This window comes from Uranotaenia lowii, chromosome 3 (assembly GCF_029784155.1).
Source record: "Uranotaenia lowii strain MFRU-FL chromosome 3, ASM2978415v1, whole genome shotgun sequence".
Taxonomy (NCBI): Eukaryota; Metazoa; Arthropoda; class Insecta; order Diptera; family Culicidae; genus Uranotaenia; species Uranotaenia lowii.
Genome location: NC_073693.1, coordinates 332,120,542 through 332,138,555, shown reverse-complemented (window position 1 = coordinate 332,138,555; position 18,014 = coordinate 332,120,542). Strand labels below are relative to the sequence as shown.

Sequence of the window (18,014 nt, the reverse complement as noted above, 5' to 3'; positions counted from 1 at the left end):
ATAAAGAAAAACATCTCCTCATATTCGCCTTTCACAATAATGATTGTTACAATACTTTCCAAGTAGTGGTTACTTCGCTAAAATAGCAGCTAGTTTTGCCAAAACTGGCTCACAGTGCTAAGAGAGAACAGAGAAGCTTTATGGTAAAGATTTCACAATTTTACAATTTCACAATTTTCCGGGTTAATACCGGGTATTATTATAACTTTTCACTTTTTAATCATTATCACTAAAATTACCGTTGGTTTATAAATTTTAAACCCTGAAACCCTGAAAACTTAAAAAAAAACTGTAGTTGCTTAAATTGGACCAATTGACAGTACAGAGTTTCTTTATTGAATTTTCATCCATTTCCAATGAACATCTCATTAAGTAGATTTTTTTGTGTTTCAAAGATATAAAATTGAAATTCACATTTGGTGCAATTTCAGCTTTGGCTCTGATTTTTACTTCGAATCTCTTTTTTTTTAAATTCATATTTTGTTTGATTTCAAATTATGATTTAGATTTGAGACACTGAATTGTGGTTCTGAATATAGATGATTTTAAGTTTTGAATTCTTTAAAATATAAGGTATATCTAAGGTATCTATTTGAATTTTATTATGTTGTTAATTTTTTTGAATTATGTTTCAAATCTTCATGATACTTTCCTATTGTCATTTGGTATATATTTCTTAATGAAGCACAAACCAGACGTACAATGTTGGTGTGAAAATCATTTATCTATCCGGTCATTTCCCGGTCATCCGGTCAAATCAGAGAATTTTAGTAAGAGTATTAAAAAAATAAAAAATAAATTTTGCATTTTGCAGCTCAAATCAGAGTTTTCATTTTTGAGAAATTTCTTAACTCTTCCGCAATGTTTGCAAGTGATTAATTAATAATTTTTATTTGAAGATATCAGGAACTATCTTCTACGCAGACAACATGGCTATTTGAAGGCAGTATTCTGAACTCATCTCCAGTTCTTTTACACGTTTAAAATGTTTTGTATTCTCTGGGATAGCATTTGAAAAAAAAAATAGAATCATGAGGGCCCCCTGAGAAAATTGCAACGGGCCCACCTATGGCTTAATCCGGCCCTCATAAAAGACCTTTACCAATCCTCAAAGATTTCTAATTCAGGAGTTTCTAGATGTTTACAGTTTTTGCTGATCACGTTACATTTTTAAGAGTGATTTAGAGTTTGTAGCGGCTTGCTTACAAAAAAGCCCTTTAACATCTAAAACATCAAAAAATTACCGGATTTTTTAGACTTTTTTTACCTCTCTAACAAAACCAAAATGCATAGTTCGTGAGTATATTTGTCAAATGGGGATTGAATTCTTCGAACCACAAGTAAAATGTGTATTCAGACTTTAATTTTATTGTGTGAATTTTGAAGAATCCTAAAGAAAATTTATTCTTAAATTTTGGTGTTAAAGTCTTGCTTTGAATTCAGATTTTTGACTGTACATAAATTCTTGAAAACATGTTGAAATGCATATACATAGCTAAGACAAATGCCCACAAAACGTTTCCAAATTTTATTACAATTGATTTTCCTCGACTTTCCCTTTGATGTTGAAAATTAAATACCTATCGATTTCCTCTAGACATCTTGGTTGACCCCTGGCTTTTGATTCTGATAAAGAATAACGTCAATGCACACCCTCTCTGCCATTTTACTTATATATTTTTTTTTCAACGGATGACAGTAATCCAGTAGATAGAAACTTTTCACCGCTGTAATGAGTCGGGGGGTCGGAAAATTGCGATCAAAGATTGATACGCGGCTCATTACCTGCTCTATCGCTCAATCTGCAATTCGCTGAGAACCTCTGCTTTTCATTAGAACGAGCTGATGTTTGTCTACTGGTTGGTTGGTCGTTCATAGCACCACCTGCTGCTGCTGCTGCTTGCTTGCTTGCTTGGCCGGCATGGCGGCATTTCACTCGTCGTTCGTGTGGCGTGCGCTGTCGCTGCATGCCGATTGCCGCTCGCCCAGGCTGAAGCTGAATCACTTTAGCTTGCTGTGTGCGGCACACCATTCTAGCCGAGACGTCGTCGACGTCACGGATCATGATGTGACTGCTCTATAAGTGAGTCTGTGAGTCTATGTGTCATTTCTTAGCACATGACGATTTTGGACACAATTTTACGAAGTTTTGTTTATATTTTTTTTAAGACAGCAAGAGTATTGTTAAATGTAGATGAGATAAAAGATAACATGGATTTTCTATTTTCTAAATTATAATTTTAAAAATTTATAAATCGAAACATCCTAGTGTTTCGATCCAACAAATAACACACGATGGATGATGACGGTACTAAGGAATCCCCATCATCGTCGTCATGAACTATCCTGGTCTGGTATCGTATCGTATCGTCGTCGTCGTCGAGTATCATCAGTTGGGTTTGAATAGCCCATAGATTCGCACACATTTTGTCCGCAGCTCGTGTGCGCTCGCTCGTTCGTTTGTTCCGTGATTGTCGTCGTCGTGTTTATTCGTCGGGATCGGGAGTAGCAACGTGAAATTGTGAATTCTTAGCAACGGGAATTTCAACTCCCCCACATTTCGGTCTAAATTTTGTCATTCCGAACGGTTGAGCGAGCGGTCTTTCGAGCGGTTGCTGGTCAGCTGATTGGTGTTTTTCATTAGTCTACGGTATTTCGTGGAACTTGCCTGAAAACATAATCTTAATAGAAAAACCGGGTATCAACAGATTTCGCACCACATTCTTGGAAGGAGCAAACTTCGGTGTGTTGCAATTTGGATGGGCTATCAAAAGGTTTCAGCTATTAGGAACAAGGAGGAAACATTCTGCACCTGAAGGGCCATGACAGTGACGTTACACGTGTTATTGTTGATGTGCTCTGCTGCAGAAGTCGTATAGTGATAGTTTCTACTGAAACCTTGCATAGTGCTTTTGGTATCCGGATAGGTATTCAAAAGGTCGTACGTCACCGGGATTGATTCTAAAGCCTAGTCCACACTAGGCAACTTGGACTGCGTTTTCGGTTGCTGAGACTTGTTTATGTTTACATCTTGGTTGCTGAAGGTCTCCCATACTTGTCGGGAGACTTGAGACGAGACGAGATGCAAATGTAAACAAAAACAAGTCTCAGCAACCGAAATCGCAGTCCAAGTTGCCTAGTGTGGACTAGGCTTAAGAATTCATAAAACTTCCAATAATTCATTCAAATAATCAACAATTTTTATGTGAACGACAGATCAACCTCACAGTACTTAACTGCAAGAGAAGTGTTATTGATATGTGATATTGTTTCGCCGGCGGGAATCGATTGTCTTGTCAATCGTATGTACCAGCAGTTGCCTACATAACAAACATCAAGGGGAAGAAAGTCAACAAAAAAAGGCTGAGTGTGTTCAGTTTGTTGTTCCGAGCTATGACAAGTGATCAACTGCATTCAACGATGGAAACGTCTCGGTCAAGTGCAAATGATATCCTCATAAAATTTCAACAGAAATGTTTCACGTTAAAATGATAAACGGGAGTCATCATTCTGGGAACGTTCTAGGGTATTGTACGACTCAAAACAAATCGAAAAATTCAATCAATACTTTTAACGAATGTTCACCTTTTTCTATGGCAATGACTAGAAAATTGACAATCACACGGTCACTTTTTTCCCTCTATCGGAAAATGAAATTCATCTTCTCAAACGGGCGATACATCAAAAAAGCAAAGCCAAAAGTTTAATTCAATTTCTGTTTTATGCTCCAAGCGATCGTAATTGCTTTTATTTCATTTTTTCTCATCAAAGGAGTGAAAGTACCGAAACGGTAATATCCACTTCCGTTTTGGTCGGTGTTAGCCGTTTGAATCCTTTTATTTTTTTATCAAATAATGAAACATTTTATAAACAATTGTTTATTACTGGCACTTGATATGAGTTTATGTAAAAATTGTGTGAGACACAAAATTGTTTTCCAAGTTAATCTTTTCATTAAAATTGAGATGAGAACTACTTCCAGAAAAAACAGGAAGTTTTGTGGTACTTTAGCTAATTTAACAAACTTAAGAATATTTCTAACGCCTATTGCCTACTAAGTCATGCGAATTTAACTCACAGTTTTTGATGTATACTCAAAATATAAAATTTTTTCAAGAGAAAATAAAGTACTTAAAAATATTTAAAAAATGAAAAATGTTATAGTAAAATCATCTACAAAACTTCTAAAATTGTCAATCGATTCTGATATATAAGCTCTAGAATTTTTTATTAAAATTGATATTTAAGGGCCAGGTAAATATTGTTATAGTCAAAAATCTAGCCTTAAACCATATAAAACTGAAACTTTTCTGCATTTTTTTTTGTTATATTGTTATTTTGTTATAAATTAACAAATATCAACAATACTGTAAATTCTACGTAAAGCGAACTTCAATTAATCGATTGCAAATTTTTTCACTTTCAAGCTAATAATTTTTTTGCCTAATGTGATACGAAGTTCTGGTTCTCAACAAAGTTGTTCAGCGGAAAATTTCCTGAAGAGATTTTATAAATTGGCACAAAAAACATCAGCTGGCTCAGTTTCACAGAAGAAACAAAAATGATATTGATTTTTCAGTACAAAATATTCAATTCTCCCATTTACAAACCTAAAAATTCAAATTTACTCATGAAAATGTTTCTTAAACAATCTGCAAAAAATCTTGGATGAGTTTACAACCAAAATGAAGCTTTTTAGACCCCAGGATTTAAGATATTCAAAAAATACCTCAAATCGACTCAATCTATTAACCACGTACTTAATTTTTTCGCCCTCCACAAACAAACTGTATCAAAGATTTCTTCCTATGGTCTATCCGTCTTTTTTTTTTCAAATCTAAATTACTCACCGATATGGCCGCTCAAAAATTCTTATGATCAATTTTTGACATTACAGCCATTCTTATCATTTTCGTTCTCTTTGTGTCATTTTCCTTTGATTTTTGTTTAATGAATTTGTTTTGTCTTTTTGTCATTTTTGGCTTTATTGTCATTTCTGTCATTTTTGTTATTTTTGTCATTTTTGTCATATTCAGGGTGGCCACAACATTTTTATTATGAAATTCCCTGTTTTCCCGGTCAAAAATTCAAGGTTTTCCAGACTTTTACTGCCCAAACATTTTTAACATATTTCATTGATTTAAAATTTGGAAATGGTGTGTCAGGACTTTCTCTAAGAATATTCGAAACTGCTCTGAGGGCGTTCAATCATGTAACTCTCTCGTCACAGTAGATTCAGTTAAAATGTTGTTTCCAGAGGTTTTACATTCAGTAATGAATGCATCTTCATGTGTAATATAAATTTTTGCTAAAAATTGATCTCACTGATTCACAGAGGATTGTTTATAATTTCTCCATGTTTTTTTAAATACAGGGTAATTATGAACACTTGTTTTAGGCATTTTTTGATTATCTAAACTTATCTTCAATGCTTAAATACGAAACAATAATCATCAAGATCTTGGAAATAAACCGTTATACTTTCATAGTTATTTTTATCAGTTTCTAAAAATCTGTAAATATGAGATTTTAGGACATCATTCCCTGTTAATTTGTGAATCTAAAAATTTCCCATGACAAATTTTGAATAACCATTAATCCTATCTAGACGCAGTGTTTAGATTTATCTAGAAACATTGCCAACACTAAAAATTGTTACGTAACAAGAATCTTAACAGCGTTCATTATTACCCCAAATTCATCTTAGTAATTAGGAACAGATTTTGATTTGAAATTCGTTTATTTGGGTGCCGTGCGCTATTCCGATTAAGCACCCTCGACAATTAGGAACAGATAAGACCAAAAAAGAATAACCTTGTTTCACGTTAAAATGATAAACGGGAGTCATCATTCTGGGAACGTTCTAGGGTATTGTACGACTCAAAACAAATCGAAAAATTCAATCAATACTTTTAACGAATGTTCACCTTTTTCTATGGCAATGACTAGAAAATTGACAATCACACGGTCACTTTTTTCCCTCTATCGGAAAATGAAATTCATCTTCTCAAACGGGCGATACATCAAAAAAGCAAAGCCAAAAGTTTAATTCAATTTCTGTTTTATGCTCCAAGCGATCGTAATTGCTTTTATTTCATTTTTTCTCATCAAAGGAGTGAAAGTACCGAAACGGTAATATCCACTTCCGTTTTGGTCGGTGTTAGCCGTTTGAATCCTTTTATTTTTTTATCAAATAATGAAACATTTTATAAACAATTGTTTATTACTGGCACTTGATATGAGTTTATGTAAAAATTGTGTGAGACACAAAATTGTTTTCCAAGTTAATCTTTTCATTAAAATTGAGATGAGAACTACTTCCAGAAAAAACAGGAAGTTTTGTGGTACTTTAGCTAATTTAACAAACTTAAGAATATTTCTAACGCCTATTGCCTACTAAGTCATGCGAATTTAACTCACAGTTTTTGATGTATACTCAAAATATAAAATTTTTTCAAGAGAAAATAAAGTACTTAAAAATATTTAAAAAATGAAAAATGTTATAGTAAAATCATCTACAAAACTTCTAAAATTGTCAATCGATTCTGATATATAAGCTCTAGAATTTTTTATTAAAATTGATATTTAAGGGCCAGGTAAATATTGTTATAGTCAAAAATCTAGCCTTAAACCATATAAAACTGAAACTTTTCTGCATTTTTTTTTGTTATATTGTTATTTTGTTATAAATTAACAAATATCAACAATACTGTAAATTCTACGTAAAGCGAACTTCAATTAATCGATTGCAAATTTTTTCACTTTCAAGCTAATAATTTTTTTGCCTAATGTGATACGAAGTTCTGGTTCTCAACAAAGTTGTTCAGCGGAAAATTTCCTGAAGAGATTTTATAAATTGGCACAAAAAACATCAGCTGGCTCAGTTTCACAGAAGAAACAAAAATGATATTGATTTTTCAGTACAAAATATTCAATTCTCCCATTTACAAACCTAAAAATTCAAATTTACTCATGAAAATGTTTCTTAAACAATCTGCAAAAAATCTTGGATGAGTTTACAACCAAAATGAAGCTTTTTAGACCCCAGGATTTAAGATATTCAAAAAATACCTCAAATCGACTCAATCTATTAACCACGTACTTAATTTTTTCGCCCTCCACAAACAAACTGTATCAAAGATTTCTTCCTATGGTCTATCCGTCTTTTTTTTTTCAAATCTAAATTACTCACCGATATGGCCGCTCAAAAATTCTTATGATCAATTTTTGACATTACAGCCATTCTTATCATTTTCGTTCTCTTTGTGTCATTTTCCTTTGATTTTTGTTTAATGAATTTGTTTTGTCTTTTTGTCATTTTTGGCTTTATTGTCATTTCTGTCATTTTTGTTATTTTTGTCATTTTTGTCATATTCAGGGTGGCCACAACATTTTTATTATGAAATTCCCTGTTTTCCCGGTCAAAAATTCAAGGTTTTCCAGACTTTTACTGCCCAAACATTTTTAACATATTTCATTGATTTAAAATTTGGAAATGGTGTGTCAGGACTTTCTCTAAGAATATTCGAAACTGCTCTGAGGGCGTTCAATCATGTAACTCTCTCGTCACAGTAGATTCAGTTAAAATGTTGTTTCCAGAGGTTTTACATTCAGTAATGAATGCATCTTCATGTGTAATATAAATTTTTGCTAAAAATTGATCTCACTGATTCACAGAGGATTGTTTATAATTTCTCCATGTTTTTTTAAATACAGGGTAATTATGAACACTTGTTTTAGGCATTTTTTGATTATCTAAACTTATCTTCAATGCTTAAATACGAAACAATAATCATCAAGATCTTGGAAATAAACCGTTATACTTTCATAGTTATTTTTATCAGTTTCTAAAAATCTGTAAATATGAGATTTTAGGACATCATTCCCTGTTAATTTGTGAATCTAAAAATTTCCCATGACAAATTTTGAATAACCATTAATCCTATCTAGACGCAGTGTTTAGATTTATCTAGAAACATTGCCAACACTAAAAATTGTTACGTAACAAGAATCTTAACAGCGTTCATTATTACCCCAAATTCATCTTAGTAATTAGGAACAGATTTTGATTTGAAATTCGTTTATTTGGGTGCCGTGCGCTATTCCGATTAAGCACCCTCGACAATTAGGAACAGATAAGACCAAAAAAGAATAACCTTTGTTCATAATCACCTCAGTTGACCCTACCGTGTTCTGAAAAACTTGTATTCTGTTTTCAGCCAAGTTTTGAAAAGATTTTCGGTCAAGATTTTTTTTTTAAAGGCCAATAATTGAAAAAAAAAAAAACAAATTAAATTTTTTAATCGTTGTTAGAATTGTTTTTTATACGATTGAGTTTTAGCACAGTTAACTTTCAGACACTAAAAACTGTATCGAAAAGCGATAGTTATTGATACCTAATATTTTTTGCCTGCAGTCTACGATTTTCTTGATCAGAAATTTGTAGTTTTGCATGGTCGTTAACATGTGGTTATTGGTAAAGATGCAATTCTTGTAAGTCATCAAGAAAATCAATTTTTGCAACTCATTGTCATAAATTACTAATAAGAAACCATTCATTATTGTTTTTGCATCGTTTCTAAGTTCTGAATGCAGAACATGGAAATCATGATCTATCTTTTGAATTCTGACTTAAAAATTAAAAAAAATGGACAACGAGTTGCATCGTCTTGAATTAACAGTTTTAGGGATTATTTAACAGCATATCAAAGATTGAGATGAAGAAAAATTAAAAACATTTATTCAATTGAGACTCACCCATTGTATCTTTTTATTCCAAATTAAGGAATTTCAATTTTGTAATAATATTTAAGCAAAATGCAAAAAGAATTCAATTAAAAAACAATTATTTTTGATTTGCAAAGCGTAGTAAAATTGCAATTTTTAATTTTGCAGTTTAAATTGATTAAAACTTCATTTAAACTAGCTATACTATTTAAAAAAACGAACTTTAGAACCCACGAATTTAAAGTTCGAGATAAAATTTTGATTTATAATTGAAATTGCAAATTTCGAAAGAAATTTAAAATGGATTAATGTAATTTTTGTAGTAGTGAACTTCTTTAAAAATATTTCTAGCATGATTCAGTTCTGTAAAAAATAAAAAAATATATTTATAATTGATACTTGAAAAAAAATACCTGAAGTGTTAAAAAACCAATAGAAAAAAAAGGAACTAGTTTTGACATCATTGAAGAACACTTATGAGCTTTTGGTATCGAAGATTCAAATTTCATTAACAACTTTGTTGGAGACTGCGAATTTTTCGACTTATGTATTGGAAAAAAAAAATTGATTTATTTTAATTTAAAAAAAAAATCTAAAATATCTTTTAATTTTCATGTTTTACCATACTGTGAGGAACTAACTTAAAGGACGCCACAGATTCAGAAGTTTAAACTACTCGCGGACTTCGAAAAAGTTGATCATTGATTCGAAACCTTCGATTTAAGTATCTTAGTAAAGTTATAAAATGTTGATAAAAATTTTCAAAAACTAACCCTTGAATTTCAAAAACTAGAGCTATCAGAAAAAAACCAAACTGCATATTTGGATATGTCGCCCTCAAATCGGTCAAAATCAGCTCTTGAACCCTCTTCAAACGGAAAAACGTAAATTTTGTCACCTTGTACTATCGAAAAAAAAGTAAAAATAATCAATTTTCCCGCAATATTTTTTTATTTTGTTCAAATACTTTACTCGAAACACAAAGATGTATATTTTAAGCTCGTGAAACTTCTGAATAGTAGTGTTACTAAAATTTCATATGACTATTTTATTTTAATTTTTGTCACGATTTTCACAAATTTTCAAATGTATCTCAACATATTAAAGGTTTAAAAAGTTTAATTCGAAATTTTCTGCATAAATTATGACCAGTTTTCCAAAAATGTTTATTTGAAAGCACAACTTAAAAAAAATTGATTTGACCCCGTGATAGTATTTTTTTTTTAAACAGTCCGATATAAGATGGTTTCTAACTAACTATCTGGTTTTCAACTCAGCAATGTCAAATTATTATTATTACGCTACAAAAAACATCGTACCGTGTGTAAAGACGATTGTCTTGTGTTTAAATTTCGAATTAAACATTATCACTCGAAAATAAGAATATAAGCATCTTTTTAAAATTTCCAAATTTGAAACTAAAATTTAACTTTGATTCGTTTGGTTTTACATGATTGATAGTTTTTTTTTTAATAAATCATAATGTGCGAGAACTTGAAAAAAATTTAGGAGACTTTTTGAATTTCTCATCTCGTTCTTCGAGGCAGTTTTGTCTAAGTTTCGGTAAAATTTGTGATTTTTTTCAATTTAGAGGGGTAATTGAAGAGAGATCAGAATAGTTAATAAATTTACAAATTTATGATATTTCTCTTACCTTTTTATTTACTGTTCAATTCTGTCTTGGAAATTTAAATTATAATTCTGAATTTTGAATTTTGGTTTGAAACTCTGATCTTGGCACCAAAACTGAATTTCGGTTTCCTTTCGTTATTTTTCCCGGTTTTGAATCTAAATTTCAGTTTTTTTCCCGGTTTTCCCGGTTCGAATTTCAATTCCCTGTTTCCCCGGTCCTGTGGCACCCCTGCATATTTGTCATTTTTATCATTTTTTGTCATTTTTGTCATTTTGGCCATTTTTGTCATTTTTGTCACTTTTGTCATTTTTTTCATTTTGGTCATTTTTGTCATTTTTGTCATTTTGGCCATTTTTGTCATTTTTGTCACTTTTGTCATTTTTTTCATTTTGGTCATTTTTGTCATTTTTGTCATTTTTGTCATTTTTGTCATTTTTGTCATTTTTGTCATTTTTGTCATTTTTGTCATTTTTGTCATTTTTGTCATTTTTGTCATTTTTGTCATTTTTGTCATTTTTGTCATTTTTGTCATTTTTGTCATTTTTGTCATTTTTGTCATTTTTGTCATTTTTGTCATTTTTGTCATTTTTGTCATTTTTGTCATTTTTGTCATTTTTGTCATTTTTGTCATTTTTGTCATTTTTGTCATTTTTGTCATTTTTGTCATTTTTGTCATTTTTGTCATTTTTGTCATTTTTGTCATTTTTGTCATTTTTGTCATTTTTGTCATTTTTGTCATTTTTGTCATTTTTGTCATTTTTGTCATTTTTGTCATTTTTGTCATTTTTGTCTTTTTTGTCATTTTTGTCATTTTTGTCATTTTTGTCATTTTTGTCATTTTTGTCATTTTTGTCATTTTTGTCATTTTTGTCATTTTTGTCATTTTTGTCATTTTTGTCATTTTTGTCATTTTTGTCATTTTTGTCATTTTTGTCATTTTTGTCATTTTTGTCATTTTTGTCATTTTTGTCATATTTGTCATTTTTGTCATTTTTGTCATTTTTGTCAATTTGTCATTTTTGTCATTTTTGTCATTTTTGTCATTTTTGTCATTTTTGTCATTTTTGTCATTTTTGTCATTTTTGTCATTTCCGTCATTTTTGTCATTTTTGTCATTTTTGTCATTTTTGTCATTTTTGTCATTTTTGTCATTTTTGTCATTTTTGTCATTTTTGTCATTTTTGTCATTTTTGTCATTTTTGTCATTTTTGTCATTTTTGTCATTTTTGTCATTTTTGTCATTTTTGTCATTTTTGTCATTTTTGTCATTTTTATCATTTTTGTCATTGTCATTTTTGTCATCTTTGTCGTTTATGTAATCTTTGTCACTTTTATCATTTTTGTCATTGTCATTTTTGTCATTTTTGTCATTTGTGTCATTTTTGTCGTTTTTGTCATTTTTGTCATTTTTGTCATTTTTGTCATTTTGTCATTTTAGTCATTTTTGTCTTTTCTGTCATTTTTGTCATTTTTGTCATTTTTGTCATTTTTGTCATTTTTGTCATTTTTGTCATTTTTGTCATTTTTGTCATTTTTGTCATTTTTGTCATTTTTGTCATTCTTGTCATTCTTGTCATTCTTGTCATTCTTGTCATTTTTGTCATTTTTGTCATTTTTGTCATTTTTGTCATTTTTGTCATTTTTGTCATTTTTGTCATTTTTGTCATTTTTGTCATTTTTGTCATTTTTGTCATTTTTGTCATTTTTGTCATTTTTGTCATTTTTGTCATTTTTGTCATTTTTGTCATTTTTGTCATTTTTGTCATTTTTGTCATTTTTGTCATTTTTGTCATTTTTGTCATTTTTGTCATTTTTGTCATTTTTGTCATTTTTGTCATTTTTGTCATTTTTGTCATTTTTGTCATTTTTGTTATTTTTGTCATTTTTGGCATTTTTGTCATTTTTGTCATTTTTGTCATTTTGGTCATTTTTGTCACTTTTGTCATTTTTGTTATTTTTGTCATTTTTGTCTTTTCTGTCATTTTTGTCATTTTTGTCATTTTTGTCATTTTTGTCATTTTTGTCATTTTTGTCATTTTTGTCATTTTTGTCATTTTTGTCATTTTTGTCATTTTTGTCATTTTTGTCATTTTTGTCATTTTTGTCATTTTTGTCATTTTTGTCATTTTTGTCATTTTTGTCATTTTTGTCATTTTTGTCATTTTTGTCATTTTTGTCATTTTTGTCATTTTTGTCATTTTTGTCATTTTTGTCATTTTTGTCATTTTTGTCATTTTTGTCATTTTTGTCATTTTTGTCATTTTTGTCATTTTTGTCATTTTTGTCATTTTTGTCTTTTCTGTCATTTTTGTCATTTTTGTCATTTTTGTCATTTTTGTCATTTTTGTCATTTTTGTCATTTTTGTCATTTTTGTCATTTTTGTCATTTTTGTCATTTTTGTCATTTTTGTCATTTTTGTCATTTTTGTCATTCTTGTCATTTTTGTCATTTTTGTCATTTTTGTCATTTTTGTCATTTTTGTCACTTTTGTCATTTTTGTTATTTTTGTCATTTTTGTCATTTTTGTCATTTTTGTCATTTTTATCATTTTTGTCATATTTGTCATTTTTGTCATTTTTGTCATTTTTGTCATTTTTGCCATTTTTGTCATTTTTGTCATTTTTGTCATTTTTGTCATTTTTGTCATTTTTGTCATTTTTGTCATTTTTGTCATTTTTGTCATTTTTGTCATTTTTGTCATTCTTGTCATTTTTGTCATTTTTGTCATTTTTGTCATTTTTGTCATTTTTGTCATTTTTGTCATTTTTGTCATTTTTGTCTTTTTTGTCATTTTTGTCATTTTTGTCATTTTTGTCATTTTTGTCATTTTTGTCATTTTTGTCATTTTTGTCATTTTTGTCATTTTTGTCATTTTTGTCATTTTTGTCATTTTTGTCATTTTGTCATTTGTGTCATTTTTATCAATTTTGTCTTTTTTGTCATTTTGTTTTGAACTGAACATAGAATTTTGAAAATTTGCACAAAAGAATCGATTCTTTGCACAATGGGTCCCTTCATTGAGATCACAAATGATGAATAACTGATACCTTTAAAAAAAACCTTAGCTAAAAAATTAAAATTCCCACCACGCGATACTCTCTAAACCGTAAACCACCGTGACTGGCTGACCAAACGCAGTGAACCATATTTTGATGTGCCAATCAGTAGTGCCACAAACGCCAGGGCGCTCGCTCATTTGACTCTAACTAACATCATCAGCAGGAGCATCCACCAAACCATCAACCTGTATCCTACGAACGAACGCTAGCACGAAATCAGCGGTGATGATGCAATGATTCCCATATAGAAATGGTATCGGTCCAGGTTCTCCCTCGAAAAATAACAATTAATCATCCCCAGTTTGTATACAATGAACCGGGATAGCCAACGTGGGTGCATTTTTTCACGGGATTTGTTTCCGATGGAGTCATCGGGATTTGCTGACTCGATTTTTTCGCCACCCTCTCGTGGGACGTCACTTTTTCACAGCTTCTCTACCTCTTTGAAGTAGGTATGTGGCACCTTTATTACTGTATGTATGATGAAAAAGGGTGGTCTCATATCCAGTCAATCAGACAGCATATTTTCCGAGCGCTGTGTTAGCCATTATATTGGAGGATGCTGGTTCTTGTGCAAGGTTTTGGAGAATTAATCTTTTCGTGACCTAGGTCAAAAAACTATGATTTAGGTACTTTATTTATTAGCCAATCGAAACGCTGACAGGAAAAATTGATATGGATTACATACTGATATTGCTTAGTTCTTGTAACATATCTTTGGAAAATTCTCAACAAAAATCGTTACACTCTGCCAAAAGTCAAATTCAAACCATCAATATTCAACCTATGATCTATGTAGAACTAAGTTTCGCAATCAAAGTAAGAGCCCTCCTAACTTTATCCGCACCGTACAAAGTATAACTTGAACATAAAAAATATGGTATACTAGTGAGGTACATGTAATTCAACCAAGTTATCGACCAACTTTCGATATACCACTTGCCCACGAAATGTTAAAATCCCACGCCATAATACGCGGTACTATCTCATTAGTCACGTGTCTAAACTTTGACCCTGGTACTTAAATACACACACGTTCCTTTGGTAGACTACTGGGTACTGAGAGTTCATAACACAACCCATAGTATGAAGAAAAAATATCCGCTGGATGCGAATGAAAATTGAAGTGCCTCCCCCACAAAGATGTGGGTTGGAAAAACTAAGGTTAAAACAGCGGAGCAAAACAACAAACGATAATCTTAGCGCTGCACTGGCTGTAAAAGAGCTGGATATAGGAAAAAGGATAGCAAAGGCAGAACATGTTATTTTCTAGTGGAAGCGCAAAATTGGAACTATAAAAAGATCGCGTTGACAGTTGGGAGGAGTGTGTTGGCAGCCTGCAAAGAGTTGGTGCCTCTTTTCCTCGCCCGTTGCATTGTAAATAAAATGTGCATTTCAATTGGCGGATAAAAGACTACGAAGCTTTCCCGCTACGGCTGCCTTGAGCTTCATTTAACAAGATTAGCGCTGCTTAAAACTCTGAACAGCCCGATCTGCATGCGGATTTGGTATCCCTTTACAGATACTCGTTTTTTTAAATCAGTTTTAGTTTTAAATTTAACACTCCGTTAGTCAGAGAATCAATTTCAACTAAATTTTGCACCATAACTCATATGTTGAGAACTACCGACCAATATCAATTCTTTGCTGTTATTTTCAAAGTGCTTGAAGTTTTGATACATAAAAGGTTTTATTCTGCAGGCACCCCGGTTATAACCGAATTCCAGCACGGTTTCTTTAAGAAAAGATCGACTGTTACAAACCTATGCTATGTTAATGAATTACACACCGCAACTGATAAAAAATTGGAGAACGGTTGCCATGGACCGAGTGAATTTTAGGAATTATGTTCGTCAAGTTATGTCGTGAGACGGAATACTATGTAAATAAAAATAAACTGATAAAAAACTGCAGGGAGATTCAGTATATATCGACTTCGCCAAAGCCTTCGACACAGTACTTCACACAGCATTGCGGTGATGAAACTAGAGCGGTATGGTTTTTATATATGGAAACTAGATGGCTGCACTCGTATCTAATGAACCGTCGAGCCTTTATAAACATCCGTGGGACACATACTCCAGTGTTTAATATGTCTGGAGTTCCTTAAGGAAGTCACTTAGGACCGCTAATCTTCTTGCGTTTTGTAAATGATTTCTGTATGCTGATGACCTGAAATTCTCCAGAGTAATTGACTCAATTGTGGATTGCACAGCGCTTCAAGAGGATATCGGAAAGTTACTGCTCTTGTGTGAAACAAATGGAATGAAAATGAATGTCGAAAAGTGTAAATGTATAAGCATTGATGAGCAGACATGAATAATTTTACATCGTCCACCTATGCGGGACCGTGTATTGGATCCAATGGTTAAGAGATATCAAGTGGACTGCATTTACACTGACACGTCAAAAGCCTTTGACTTAGCAGGAATCGATGAAATCTTGAAAGTGTTCTCAAAAATAGGTATCGGAAGTATCTGTAAATTCAATTAGTTCGGAATCATATAAAGAGTCTTCATGAGTGCCTCAAGATAATCACTTGGGGCCTCTTCTCTTCATTCTTACCAGAAGTGCTCTCGGACGAGGCTGGGTCATTCGGCCGAAAGTCATGAGGCCGAAAGTTATGAGGCCGAAAGCCATTCGGCCGAAGGCCATTCAGCCGATGGACGTTAGGCCGAATGGGCTATCTGGCCGAATAGACCACTAGGCCAAAAGGACGCAAGGCCGAAAGGATGTTCAACCGAATGGTCATAAGATCGAATGGTTATTAAGCCAAATGATCGTTTGGCCGAATGATCATAAAGTCGAATGGTCATAAGGCCGAATGGTTATTAAGCCTAAAGGTCATTTGGCTGAATGATCATAAAGTCGAATGGTCATAAGGTCGAATGGTTACTAAGCCGAATGGTCATCAGGCTGAATAATCATAAGGTTAAACGGTCATTTAGCCGAATGGTCGTAAGGCCGAATGGTCGCTAGGCCGAATGTTCGTCGGGCCAAATGATCGTGAGGGCGAATGGATGCTAGGCCAAAAGTCGTAAGGCCAAATGGTCGTTGGGCCGAATGGTCATAAGGCTGAATGATCATCATGAATGGTTGCTAGGTTAATAAGAAATCTTTTACGTTTGTCTACATGCTAGGCTGAGTGCTCATGGGGCCGAATGGTCGATAGGCAGAGTGGATGTTAGGCCGAATGGACGGTAGACTGAATGTTAATAAGGCCGAGTGGCCATTAGGTCGAATGGTCACAAGGCCGAATTGTCATAAAGCCGAATGGACGATAGGTCGAATGGTCGCAAGGCCGAATGGTCGAATCCGGCCTAGCATCCATTCGGCCTGATGAGCATTCGGCCTGATGACTATTCGGCCTAACGACCATTCGTACTGACTACTGATCGACCTTATGTAAAAACGCGATAGTATGTCGTATAGTAACATAAATTCGGCCCAACGACCATCTAGCCTAACAACCATTCGGCCTAGTGGCCATTCGGCTTAACGACCTTCCAGCATCCATTCGACCATTCGGCCTATCGTTTATTTGGCCTAACGAACTTTCGAACTAACGACCTTTCGGTCTAACGACCTTTCGGCCTAGCATCCATTCGCCCTTACGACCATTTGGCCCGACGACCATTCGGCCTAGCATCCATTCGGCCTTAAGAACATTCGACCTAATAACCATTCGGCCAAATGACCATTCGACCTAGTGACCATTCGGCCTAGTGAACATGCGGCCCAATGACCACTCGGCCGAATGACCATTCGGCCTAACGATTATTCAGCCTAATGACCATTCGTCCAATCATCTATTCGGCCTAGTGACCATTCGGCCTGATGACCATTTGGCCTAATGACCATTCGGCTTATCATCCATTCGACCAAATAACCTTCGGCCTAATGTCCCATTCGGCCTATTGTCCTATTTGGCCGAACATCCGTCGGCCTTTTAACCCATTCGGACGCAATCGTGCTTATCTATACAGTGAGGGGCAAAATAAAGTGTCCAAATTATTGTTTTATCATTTCTTTTATTTTTCTGGTTAAAATTCAACGAAAACACATCGTAATCATTTTTAAAATATTGTTTATTATGTTCTTGTAAATTTTTGTTAATGTTTCGCAGGTAAAAAAAAATTTCTGATAAAAAAAACAGTTAATATTCCAAAAAACAGGGGCAAAATAAAGTGTCCAGATCAGTACAGCTTCAAATAATTCAAACTGAAGGCAAACAAGAACGATTTAATAATGGGTATGGCCTTCTTCAGCCTTCAACACCTCCTGCAAGCGCTTCGGCATACTTTCAACAAGGTTGTGCAAGTGTTGTGGGTCGAATTCTTCCCACGCATGCTCCAAGGCATCAAAATATGTATTTTTATTTGTCACACCAGTCTTATCAATCAGAGCATCGAGGATGGCCGACAGATTTTCGATGGGGTTCAGATCAGGACTTTGTGGGGGCCATTCAAAGGGTTCGATGCGGAAGGAACGGAAAAATAACTTCGTCAGATTGGCCGTATGCTTCGGATCCTTATCCGCATCTGTCTTGGGCTTCAGTCCTCTTCCCGGGCGATCCACCACCGATCCGAATGTT

General features: G+C 33.0%; 1 protein-coding gene across 3 annotated transcripts in view; it reads left to right on the top strand.

Annotated features, from left to right (window-relative positions):
- Positions 1–18,014, top strand: part of LOC129755110 (putative mediator of RNA polymerase II transcription subunit 26) — an 87,173-nt gene that overhangs the window by 40,208 nt on the left and 28,951 nt on the right. For 2 of the 3 annotated variants that reach the window (XM_055751439.1, XM_055751438.1), the window contains exon 1: positions 2,408–2,650. The exons of the other annotated variant lie outside the window; for it this stretch is intronic. The gene's annotated coding sequence lies outside the window, so the exon portion shown is untranslated. Of the gene's footprint in view, positions 1–2,407; positions 2,651–18,014 lie in introns of those variants that run through there. 3 annotated transcript variants of the gene reach the window in all.